At 39.7% G+C, this 13,075-nt stretch overlaps 1 protein-coding gene across 3 annotated transcripts in view; it reads left to right on the top strand.

The window, feature by feature from the left end:
- SDK1 (sidekick cell adhesion molecule 1) overlaps positions 1–13,075 on the top strand; it is an 885,268-nt gene that overhangs the window by 400,698 nt on the left and 471,495 nt on the right. The window lies entirely within an intron of this gene.

The following is a 13,075-nucleotide window of genomic DNA, read 5'->3' as shown; positions in this document are numbered from 1 at the left end:
AAACAATTTCAGACTGGAAGAAGTAGAAAGATTTCTATGGAGAGCAGGTAGGTCTTGGCATGCCCTAGGAGAGCACTCATCACAGATTATTACCATTATTTTTTGTGTAATCTTTTAAGATTTAGTTAGCTTCATGAGGACAAGAAACTCATCTGTGCCTGGCATATAACAGGCATTCAGAAATTATTTATTGACTTCAGATTCTGCCAAGGTGGAGTTGCCCCAGTGCTCCCATATCCACCTCTTATGACTAAAATTCCCTGGATACAGCACAGCAGACAAACATAGGATGTCTTGTAAAAGGCAGAAAGAAGAGGCATGCCTGGGGACTTTGGCATTTAAGGATCAAGGTGTTGGCAAGTTTCCCCAGTTTTCTTACTACTACCCATGTATCCTGAACAAAGAGCTGCAGATACTCTGATCTGAACCAGCAACACATTCATGAAAGCTCCAAGAAAAGCCTATTGCTTCTAGCCTAAGGTCTAGGAAAGGGGTGGCCTACCAAAAGAGTTTTCTCTTGATAAGATCTGTGCTACTCAAGCTAAGGAATGGGAAAATAGCTCCCCTCCTTCCCCCACTGCCTCATCATGTGAAAGTCAGTGTTCTGCCCCTATTCCACTCTATCAAAACAGGTACTCTGACCTGCCCATTGAGTGGTGTTGGCAGGACTGAGCACGGAACTGATCCTCCATCTTCTGCCCAGTGAAAATAGTTCATGCTCTGATTCCCTCACCAGGATATTGTCATTGGGCTCTACAACAGCTGAGCATCACCCCAACACAACAGCAAAGAGACCAAAGGAGCTGATGAGAGGTGAGCTAATTACCATTAGGCCTTATACCCCACACTTGCTTCAGCTGGGCCCAGTGGAGCAGGAGCTTTAGCTCCACTGTACAGCAACAAAGCAGTCAGCCTTTTTCTCTCTCTTCCTGGTGGTTTTGGGGCTCATAGCAGAGCTGATCTTTACTCTCTCTCAGAGGCAATGAGGTAGTTGGAGTCTCTACCCCCCTTTTGCTAGGGTAATATTGGCAGAGCCTGGTACAAAGCTATACATACACACCCATATGGCCCTTATGCTACATAATAACCAAGGGTGTGCCTGCAAAAAGGAGATTACATAGATTACAAGTCTTATTATATATTATTCAAAATGTTTAGGCTATAAACGAAGATGATTTATCATACCAAGAACCAGGAAAATCGCAATTTTTACAAAAAAAGCCAGTAAACACACTAATACAGAAAGAAATCAGATGTTGGCATTACTTGGAAAAGATTTTATTTCTATTTTGTTTTATATTTTAGAAAGGGGGGAGGGGAGGGGGACAGGGAGAGAGAGAATCTTAAGCAGGCTCCATACCCAGCATGAAGCCTAACACAGGGCTTGATTTCACAACCATGAGATCATGACTTGAGCTAAAATCAAGATTCAGATGTTTAAACAACTGAGCCACAGAGGCCCCCCTATCTGGAAAAGATTTTAAAGCAGCTAATCATGAAAGTACTCCCAAAAATAATTATTAATTTTCTTCATAGAAAAGAAAAAATAGAAAAGCTCAGCAAAGAAGTATAACAAAAAAGAACCAAATGGAAATTAAAGAACTGATAAATACAGTAAAAAACCCTCAAACCCTCACTCATTGGACTCAGTAGCAGAGGAGAGGTGATAGAGGGTTGAATCAGTGAACTTGAGGATAGAGCAAGAATCTACCCAATCTGAGCAACAGAGAAAAGATACACTGGGGGTAGGGTGGGGAGGAAGAGATCCATAAGTTCTGTGGGACAATAACAAGAACTAACATTCATATCATCAAGACCCACCATGGGAGAGGAAAAGGAGGGTTGAGCTGAATAATATTTGAAGACATAACTTCTGAAAACATCCCAAATTGGGCAAAAAACATAAACCTATAAATTTAAGAAGTTGAGCAACCCCAAATCAGATAAATGCAAAGAAATTCACACCAAGACATATTATAATTAAACTTCTGACTACCAAAGAAAAGGGAGAAGTCTTGGAGTCAGAGTGAAATGACATATTCCTTTTAGGGGAACACGAGTTCTAATGACAACAGTCATCTGAAACCGTGAGTGCTAGAAGAAAGTGGCAGAACATTTTTCAAATACTGAAAGAGAAGAACTGTCAATAGCAAATTTTATATTTTGTGACAATATCTTTGAGGAATGAAAGGGAAATCAAGACATTACTCAGGTGATGAAAAACTAAGGGAATTTGTTAGCAAACTTATCCTTAAGAAATAGCTAGAGGAAATTTTCTAAACAGATAAAATATGATAAAAGGAGAAAACGTGGAACTTCAGAAAGGAAAGAAGAACATTGCATAAAAATAGAGGTAGATGTATCAGACTATTCTATTTTCCTTGAATTTCTTAAATTGTTTTTTGATGATTGAAGCAAAACTTATAACAACATTTGATATGGTGCCTAGTAAATGTAGAGGAAATATTAATTACCTTTAAAAAGTAGAGGAAGTAAAGAGATCTTAATGAAAGTAAGGTTTTTAAACTTCACTTGGAGTGATGCTATATATGTATATTGTAATACCTACGTCAGCCACTAGGAAAACTATACAAAGCAAGGTACTGAAAAACACTAGAAAGAAATCACTATGTATTCCAAAAAATGTTTACATAACCTACAGGGAGATAAGAAAAGAGAAATAGAGTAGCAATCAGATTAAACAGAAAACAAATAATAAAATAGCAAATTTAAACCCTAACATAGCAATAATTATAGTAAATGTAAATGATATAAACATGCCAATGAAAATCAGCTGTGATGGAGAACAAAATAACCAACTAACAGAACTTAATTAACATATATAAAACACCCAACAAAAAACAAAGTAAATGGAGTTTTCAAGTATACATGGGACATTCACAAGGATAAACATTATCCTGGGCCATAAAACAAACCTCAACAAATGAAAAGGATTGAAATCATACAGAAATATTCTTTGACCATAGTGGAATCAAAAGTCAATAACAGACAACAGGAAAATCCCCCAAACCTGGAGAAATTAAACAACACACTTCTGAAATTGTCTTTGAATCAAAAAGAAAACAAAGGAACTTTTTAAAAAAATGCAGAATAGTGAATGATAATAAAATACAAAATGTCAGAATTTTTGTGATGCTGCTAAAACAGGGCTGAGAGGAAAATTTATAGCCTGAAGTGCATACATTACAAAAAGGAAGAGTCTCAATAAACCAGATAAAGGCAGTTAAATAAACCTCAAGGAACTAGGTAAAGAAGAACAAAATATACCCAAAGGAAATGGAGGGGAATGATAAAGGTCATGGCAGAAACCAATGAAACTGAAAACAAAAATGGTGGAAAAATTGATATTAAAGGACGCTGGTTCCAGTTGCACTGCTAGGTATTTACCCAAACAATACGAAAATACAGATTCAAAGGGATACCTCCACCCTGATATTTAATGCAGCATTACCAACAATCACCAAACTGGAAAGAGTCCAAGCATCCATCAACTGATGAATAGATAAAGATGTGTATATATACAATGGAATGTATATTACTCAGCCATCAAAAAGAATGAAATCTGGGGAATCCCTGGGTCGCTCAGCGGTTTGGTGCCTGCCTTCGGCCCAGGGCGTGATGGAGTCCCAGGATCAAGTCCTACATCGGGCTCCTTGCGTGGAGCCTGCTTCTCCCTCTGCCTATGTCTCTGCCCCTCTCTCTCTCTCTCTCTTTCTCTGTCTCTCTGTCTCTCATGAATAAAGAAATAAAATCTTAAAAAAAAAAAAGAATGAAATCTTGCCTTTTGCAACAATTTGGATGGAGCTAGTGTGTATTTAAGTAAAATACACCAGAGAAAGACAAATGTTTTCACTTGCATGTGGAATTTAAAAAACAAAACATGGGATCCCTGGGTGGCGCAGAGGTTTGGCGCCTGCCTTTGGCCCAGGGCGCGATCCTGGAGACCCGGGATCGAATCCCACATCGGGCTCCCAGTGCATGGAGCCTGCTTCTCCCTCTGCCTGTGTCTCTGCCTCTCTCTCTCTGTGTGACTATCATAAATAAATAAAAATTAAAAAAGCAAACAAACAAACAAAACAGATGAACATAAGGGAAGGGGAAAGAAAGAATGGAAAGCAAGGCATAAGAGATTCTTAACAATAGAGAACAAAATGAGGGTTGATGGAGGGAAGAGGGTGGGTGATGGGCTAGATGGGTAATGAGTATTAGGGCCCCTTTGATGAACACTGGGTGTTGTATGTAAATAATGAATCACTGAATTCTATTCCTGAAACAGATATTACATTATATGTTAACTAACTAGAATTTGTACAAAAATCTGAAAAAGACCCAAAAAAGCTCATTCTTTGAAGAGATCAGTACAGTGGACAAACCCATAGCAAGACTGATAATGAAGAAAGAAAATATACCAAATTAACAATATGAGAAATGAAAAGGGAATCACAATAGTCCCTGCAAAAAATGAGAGGAATAATATGAAGAACTCTGCACATATACATTTGATCACCTAGGTGACACAGACTACTCCTCTAAAAGGAAAAACCACAGAAACTCAACCAAGATGAAATGGAGAACCTGTATAGTCTCATAACCAATAAAGAAATTGAATTTGCTATGAAAAACTGCCTGAAAGGGGGATTTCCCTGCAGTTTCCAGTGTCATCACATTTGAAGTGAGTTGCCAGAGAAGATAACCCAATTTTATGAACCTTTTAAAGAATGACAATTTCACATCCAAAGAAATGGAGAGGAGAAAATACTTTCCAATTTATGAGAATAATATGACCTTGATACCCAAACCAGATAAAGGCAGTTTAAAAAAAAGTAAAATCTGTAGACCAATATTTCCCACACCCTTACTCATAAAAATCTTTAAGAAATACTATTAAATCAGTTTCAGCAACGTAGAAAACAAATTACATATCCTAAGTAGGATTTACTTCAGTTATCTATCAAAGGCTGATTCAACATTGAAAGTCAATTCATGTAACCCATATGCCAACAGTCTAAAAGAGAAAACACATGATTGAATCAATTTATGCAGGAAAAAAACTTTTGACAAATTTCAGCATTTGTTCCTGGTGATGACTCCCAGCAAACTAGGCATGAAGGGGGAACTTCCTTAAATTGATAAAAAAAAGCATCAAGAAATAAAAGAAAAAATCTGAAACCTACTATCATCACTCACATACCTTGCTGGCAGAAAGGTAAAATGGTACAGCAACTAATGGGAATAAATTGGCTGGGTTTTTTTAATAAATTAATTTTTATTGGTGTTCAATTTACCAACATACAGAATAACACCCAGTGCTCATCCCATCAAGTGTCCCCCTCAGTGCCCGTCACCCATTCACCCCCACCCCCCGCCCTCCTCCCCTTCCACCACCCCTAGTTCATTTCCCAGAGTTAGGAGTCTTTATGTTCTGTCTCCCTTCCTGATATTTCCCACACATTTCTTCTCCCTTCCTTTATATTCCCTTTCACTATTATTTAGATTCCCCAAATGAATGAGGACATACACTGTTTGTCCTTCTCCGATTGACTTACTGCACTCAGCATAATACCCTCCAGTTCCATCCACGTTGAAGCAAATGGTGGGTATTTGTCGTTTCTAATGGCTGAGTATAAGTTGGCTGTTTTTAAATAAACCTAAAAACGCAATTACAACCCACCAAATGCACTCTTGGATTGTTCTATAAGATTTAAAGATTTGATTCATGGCTAGAAACAATGTGCTGACCCTGGGACAGGTAGAAAGACGGAGTCATTAGTTACAACTCCACAGGAGAAGGCCAGGACCCAGGAAAGCCATGCAGGAATTGCAAGCTGGCGCTGTGGAGGGCAGATACTGTGTCAAGCAGGGTGGGGTTATCCAAATTTCCTGGGCACCTTGGGATTGGCTAATTTGCATAATTCAGTGGCCTGCCAGATTTGGAGTCTGTCCCTATTTGCTGGTGCCTGGCCCAAGAGCAATGAGGGCTAGTGCAGAGTGGTCCTAACACATGAGAGCCCCATCAGGGACGTGTTTGGGTGTGGTCTCACCCACTGCTCTAGAGGAACTGACTGGCCTCTAGTCGGGGCCTCAGAACTGAAGCATGACCGCATTTAAAACAAACACAACTTCATATGGGCATTTTTTTCCCCAGAAAATGGAAAAATCATGTTCACATAAAAATCAGTACATGAATATTCATAGCATTTTCTATTCATAATCACCAAAAATTGAAAAAATCCAATGTCCCTTGACTGGTAATGTTAATTAAGCTGCAGGTTACAATGCAGTGATAGAAAGGAATGAACAACTTGGGTGAATCTTCCAGGAATTAAGGTGATGAAAAAATTCAACCCCAGAGGCCATATCCTGTATAATTCTGTTTATATGACGTTATTGAAATGATGAAGTTAAAGGGATGGAAGACAGATTAGAGGTTGCCAGGGGTCAGTGAGGTGGGGAGAGGTCCCGGTAACTGTGAAGGCCATCACAGGGGGTCCTTGGGGTGCTGGGGATGCTCTGCATCTGCAGTGTGCCGACTCTTCCTTACCACTGAAGTGGAATCTGCTTTTATCTTAAAAAGGTTAAGTTTTTTTAAAGTGTTTATTGAATGGATAAAGGAAGGAATGCTCCTGGGATGTAGCCTCAAGGTAGGCATTGAACTTAACTTGTATGAAGTCACTTGTGAAGAAGCAGGAAGGGAGGTATAGGAAGGACTTTTGCCTTTCTAGAAGGTACAGGAAGGACTTTGGCCTTCTAGAAGGTACAGGAAGGACTTTTGCCTTTCTAGATAACTGTCTCTCCCTGAAAAAGACAGAAGGTAGATGGGGTTCTACTTTCTATGGCTTCTCAGGATGCATGGAAAAAAGGAAAATCATAATTAAATTTTCTAGTTTCAAGTTGCTTTGGAAACACAATGGGAATCACTTCCTTTTTTTCTGTGAACTGGGCTCAGCACATTGATAATCGGAATATAGAGCCCACAATAGCCCAGAGTGAGGAAATGAGAGTGGAACCATGCCACGTTCATCAAAGAGGTTAGATTGTTAGATTTTACTCCAAAGGTTAGAATATTTCCAAAAGGAAACTACTCTGGAAACTATTTTTAACGACATTCAGGGCAGCTGGAGTATTAAGAGCTTTAAGACAATCAGTGCTCAGTGTGGTAATGATGCGGCCACTTCCTAACTCCTTTCTGAGTGCTGTGTACACCACGTTAATTGTATTATTGCTATTTATAGCAACTGAGGCTGTCTGAGTGTTTCTTTGGAGTGTTCCAAGCCTTTATAAAATCTCAGAGAACAGTGCAGTGTGCAGGAGGTGGTCGGTCCAGGCTGGTGGTTTGCGGTTATACTGCTCGGTTCTCAGGCCCGGGTCACACAACCAAGAAGCGCTAGAGCTAGAAGGAGAACCCAGGTCAGACCCAAGCCTTTCTAAAATCGTGGAGAGCAGTCAGGAAGTGCTGCCCATCCAGCACCTGCAGTTGTCTATACTGAAGGGTGTCATGAGAAATGATGCAGGGACTGGATAGACAGCATTTCCTGACTATTCTTTAAATGCTGGGGCTGCCGCTGTTCTCGTCTGCTGAGAAGCAGGAGAGGGACCAGTGGTGCAAGGGAAATAGGAGACAAGTTGCATCTCCACTTCTGACTCGCCCTGTGACTTCTACAAAGTCCCATCCTCCCCAGGCCTTAGTTTCCTCATTTAAAATCTTCCTGTTTTGGAGCAGACAGTGTGCAGAGTACCTTCCAGCTTTCATGAGTGTGGCTTCTGAGCTGAAGTTGTAGGAGGTGAGACGGTAGAGTAGCATTGTGGTTGGGAGCATGGGCTCCAAGTCTTCCAGGTCTAGGTGTGAGTCCTGCCTCTGTTGATGGGTGTGTGCCAGGCTCGGCAGCCGGTCAGCTTTCCCAGTGGGCCCGTGGTTCTGTCCACGTGCACCTACTGCACCTGCTCTCCCCTGTGCCAAGTCCTGGTTGCCTTGCAACGGGTCAGCACAGCTGGCCGAGGCCAATTGGCACCCCCGCCCTCTGCCAGCCTTGTGTTTCTGTCAACACGCCACCTGTTCGTTCATACATCATCCTTGTTTTTTGTTTTTTGTTTATTTTTTTATTTTATAAATTTATTTTTATTGGTTTTCAATTTGCCAACATACAGAATAACACCCAGTGCTCATCCCATTAAGTGCCCCCCTCAGTGCCCAACACCCAGTCACCCCCACCTCCTGCCCACCTCCCCTTCCACCACCCCTAGTTCGTTTCCCAGAGTTAGGAGTCTCTCATGTTCTGTCTCCCTTCCTGATATTTCCCACTCATTTTTTCTCCTTTCCCCTTTATTTCCTTTCACTATTTTTTATATTCCCCAAATGAATGAGACCATCTAATGTTTGTCCTTCTCCGATTGACTTATTTCACTGAGCATAATACCCTCCAGTTCCATCCATGTTGAAGCAACTGGTGGGTATTTGCCGTTTCTAATGGGTGAGTAATATTCCATTTTATACATAGACCACATCTTCTTTATCCATTCATCTTTTGATGGACACCGAGGCTCCTTCCACAGTTTGGCTATTGTGGACATCATGCATCATCTTTGGATGATTTCCAGCTACATGGACTGAGGCGGGTAGTTGGGATAGAGACCATTTGCCTGCAAACCTGAAACTTTTACTGTCTGCTTATTTATAGAAAATGTTGGCCAAGCCTTCCTCTAGAAAAATTACACTAATTCTGTGCCTTGGTTTCCTAGCTTCGCTTCATTGATAGAAGGGACAGGATTGTTGACCGACATCACGGAACCTCTAGTCCTCGGCTCCTTTCCCCTAGGCATTTATTCTATGAGAAAATGAACTGTTTTCAAAAGTCTCTTAAACTTCTTTGTTACTATTACCGCTTGCGAGTCAGTGCAGTCCCACTCTTCAACTGTTCATGAAACTTTGCACAAATTACTTCTCCAGGCCTTAGCTTTCTTATCTGTTTCACACATTTAATAATAACCAGGATTAAATTAGTGATAAATATGAAGCTTTTGCTCAGTTCTTTTCATAGAGTTAGTAAATAATAGGAAATATTATTTTTATTTTTGATGGGTCCATGAATAATTTTAAAGTACTTTGAGTCTCTCTATACAAGCACATATTTGCCAAATTGAATATCTTTTGCAAAAATCATGTTTTATTTAGAAATGTTTTGACAGCCAGAACCCATGTTTCTATTGCAAACAAAAATATTTTCAGTTTAAAAATACTTGTTTTGATCATCTTTGTGGGGATGAATGTTTTTTATTTGAGCTGTTAAGCTACAAAATATATTTCCTAAATGTTCTTACAAATATATCTGTCCATTTCTTAGAATATTGCCTTGAAGAAGTACCCAGTGACAATTACACTCTTAGGAGAGGTTTACAGTTTATAACCCAGAGCAGATCTAACCTTTTGAACAAATAGGGGATGTCAGCTGGGATAGACAGCTTGGTGGCTGTCAATGAAGTGATCCACATTGCTCCTCGTGGCTCTCACTTTATGTCCAGCACTAGTTGGATGAGCCTCCACGTGGTGATTGCCATGAATCTACTGTGAACTGACATGTTATACTCCTGTCTCAAGCACCAGACAATGTTGACTTTTTTTTTTTTTTGCTATAACAATAATTTTTTTCCTTTGAGGGCCATGAGTAAATAGAATTTTCTTTGTGTTTGCCAAAATTGTAATAATTCACTTGAGGCTTATTGTTAATTTTCAGTGATAGTAGCAAGGGTTTATCCCTTTACAATTCTCATATTGCTTCTCTTTCACATTTTACATGTAGTAAATGAAAAAGTAAGCCCATTGGATAGCCTATTTCTTTTGCTGGCATTTAGGATAAAGAGAAACCCAATAAATCATGCATTGAGCATCCCTACCAATATTGAATTATGAGATCATGGTATAACTTTTACAGATAAATCACCAAGCCAGTGTCACACAGTCAATCTTGTTTGGAAAGTAGGAAAGCATTTCTTCTTTATAAGATTCCACATTAGTTTTAACCCCTATAACATTATACCAATATTTTTTCAACTTGATTATACTCTCTGCTGCAAGGTCAAGATAAACTTTACATTAATAAAAGCCATATGACTTTTGAGTTCCAAGAAAATTTAATTTAAAAGTAGTACTTTGCATTTATATAACACCTTTCATAATGTGTGTTCTCAAAACACTTTAGAAATAAAATACACTAATATGTTAGCCTGGATTTACAAGCAATTCACTGGGCTAATGTTTCCTTACAAGACTGTGACCCACCAGAAATACTCAAATATAATGTGTTTGTCCTTTTCAGATAATTTTCTTCTTCAAGGAAAATCATTTGGAATAAAATTTCTTCAACTTAAGATAAAAAAAAAAAAATACTCGTCTCTCATTTTTTTTATTATTTAGCAGCAGGAAGCTCACCAATTTATTTCAGACAATTACAACAGTGTTTCATAGGTAGAATTACCTTTGAACATGAATAAATTCAAATGTATATGAAAACCAATTAGAAATTTCTGAATTTCGGACTTGTGAAGGAAAGAAATGGCTCAAATTTTTAAGTTTTATGGTTATCATAAAGCAGAGTAACAATGCCATAGAATAAGAATGGCTAATGTCTAATGATGTCAGGCTATTCCCTGAAGTGCAAGGTGAATCACAGACTGAAATTTGAACTAAAATGGGCAACTTCCCTGTTTTAGCTATAGAAATCTACAAACAACAGTTCCATGGAACAACCGCATGTTGGAAATGGTTCAGAAAAAGCATACCCTCTTCTCAGGAACCTACATAAGGAGGCAGTGGTATTCACAATAAAAAGTAGAAGACAAATGTTCTCTGGTGGTATGATATTTTAGAAAGAAATAAAAAGATTATTATCTGACATGATCCATGGGAACCAATCTTATTGATTTTCCCACTGTGACCTTGCTTGTCCAGCAGCAACACAAGCGCGTATCCATTACTGTGAGATCTGGCTTCAGTTGTGCTTAGGACACCATCAAGTTAGAGGAGAAAAGCAATAGGTGCTCGTAGTATTTGTTCTTGGCTTAATTAAGCAAATCTTAAACTAATAGGATATTGTATGTCAACTTTACTTCAATAAAGAAAGGGGACAAGAATGAAGAAGCTTTAGATATGCTTATGTAAGATACTTCCAAGATATTTAAATTGGAGAATCAAAGGCTAAAAATGCACAGATGCCTCCATTTGAATAAAAGAATACAAATAATATATGTGTACATCTGCTCTCTGGAAAGATACATAAGATGCTACTAGCGGGGTTGCCCATGAGGGGAGTGTGGGGCTTGAGGACACCAATGGCAGGAAGGTGCTTTATTGCAACTTTTGGGAATGTTTTGGCTTCTGTATTGTTAGCACATAGTAACTATTGAAAAAAATGAGTAAATGATAATAGTGTGTGGGTGGGGTGGAGGTGAGTGCTCCAGACAGAGACAGTTTTTCAAGGACTTTGGCATTGAAGGGAAGCAGAGAATAAGGAGATACTGGAGAGTTCCCCACTCTTCCAGGCTGGAAGGATGCATGAGGGTGACAGAGATGGGAAAACATGACAGATGGGAAGAGGAAACGGGAAAGGAGGGGTGTAGCTTTAGCAAGAAGATTAACCTTGAGAAGGAGAGAGGGGCTGGATGAATAAGTGATTGTGTGGATGCTTTGGGGAAGAGAGGGTGAGGAGTAGGAGGTATGTAAGGAGATGGGTGGCACCCTCTGAGCACATTGTCCTAAAGTAGAACATATACAACAATTGTAGAGAATATGTTCATTTAATGATGGTTAAGTTTCATGAAAAGATAAGCAGCAACAACAGGGCCTGAGGCCTATGAAAGAATCCTAGGACTGCCCCTTTCATAGGTGTGCCTCCCTCTGTCTTCTCCCACTGGACCTTATCCACAGGCTTATTCCCTGGAGATTGGAACCCAGCTTTGCTCTCGTGCCAAGCACTGGGCCAGGTCTGGGGACACAGCAATACGCAAATGACATATGATCCCTGCTCTTGAGTTGCTTATAGCAGAGTGGAAAAGACAATCATTAAGCAGCTAACCACAAAATAATGATGCCACTGCATTGTGATAAACACTGAGGGAAAAGTACAGGGAACCCTGAGATAATATAACGTCTAATCTATAGCATCTTGTAGGCTATGAAAAATCAGGTGGGAACATTGTACTTAACGGTGTCCATAAAGAAACAGGGAGGCCAGGGGAAGAACAGGGCTTGGGAAGGATGGGAGAAATCAATAGCAATTGTGTGAGAAATACAATATGGAGGTGACAAAAGCAATGGTTGTTTGGGGCTGGAGAACATGAAGATGCCAAGACAGATGAGGCATGATGATAGAGGGTGTTGGATGCTGTTGGAGGGAATTGGATGTATTAGTAAGGGTTCTCCAGAGAAACCACCAATAAGATACATAGAGATATTTAAGAGATTTATTAGGAGGGATTGGTTCCCACAGTTTTGGAGGGTGAGTAGTGCCACGATGTCCCATCTGCAAACTGGTGACCCAGGAAAGCAGATAGTATAAGTTCCTATTGTGGTTCTGAAGGCCAGAGAGCCAGGAGTATGGATGTCTGAGGGCATGAGAAGACAGGTGTCCTTGTTCAAGATAAAAGAGTGCATTCACCCTGACTCCAGCAGATTGGAAGATGCCCACCCACACTGGAGAAGGCAGATCTTCTTCATCCAGGCTACCGATTCAAGTGCTAATCTCTTCCAGAAACACCCTGACAGATATCCAGAAATGTTTGACAGCTGTCTGGGCATCTCTTAGCCCCATCAGGTTGACAGGTAAAATGAATCCATGCGTGTGAATTAACTAGATGGGGGAGTCCTTTCATGAGGACTTGTTAATATATTTACATATATTAAATCACTATGACATATACTTTAAATACCTTACAGTTTCCTACGTCAATTATACCTCAGTAAAGCTGAAAAACATTTGAAAGAAGTAAATCTCAGTTTATCTACGTATTCATGTATACAACATGTTCAGGATATGTTATATGCCAGACAGCAGCTAGGCAGCAA

This window comes from Vulpes vulpes, chromosome 3 (genome assembly GCF_048418805.1).
Source record: "Vulpes vulpes isolate BD-2025 chromosome 3, VulVul3, whole genome shotgun sequence".
NCBI lineage: Eukaryota > Metazoa > Chordata > Mammalia > Carnivora > Canidae > Vulpes > Vulpes vulpes.
Note: the sequence above shows the minus strand (reverse complement) of the source record. Positions and strands in the feature narration are given on the sequence as shown.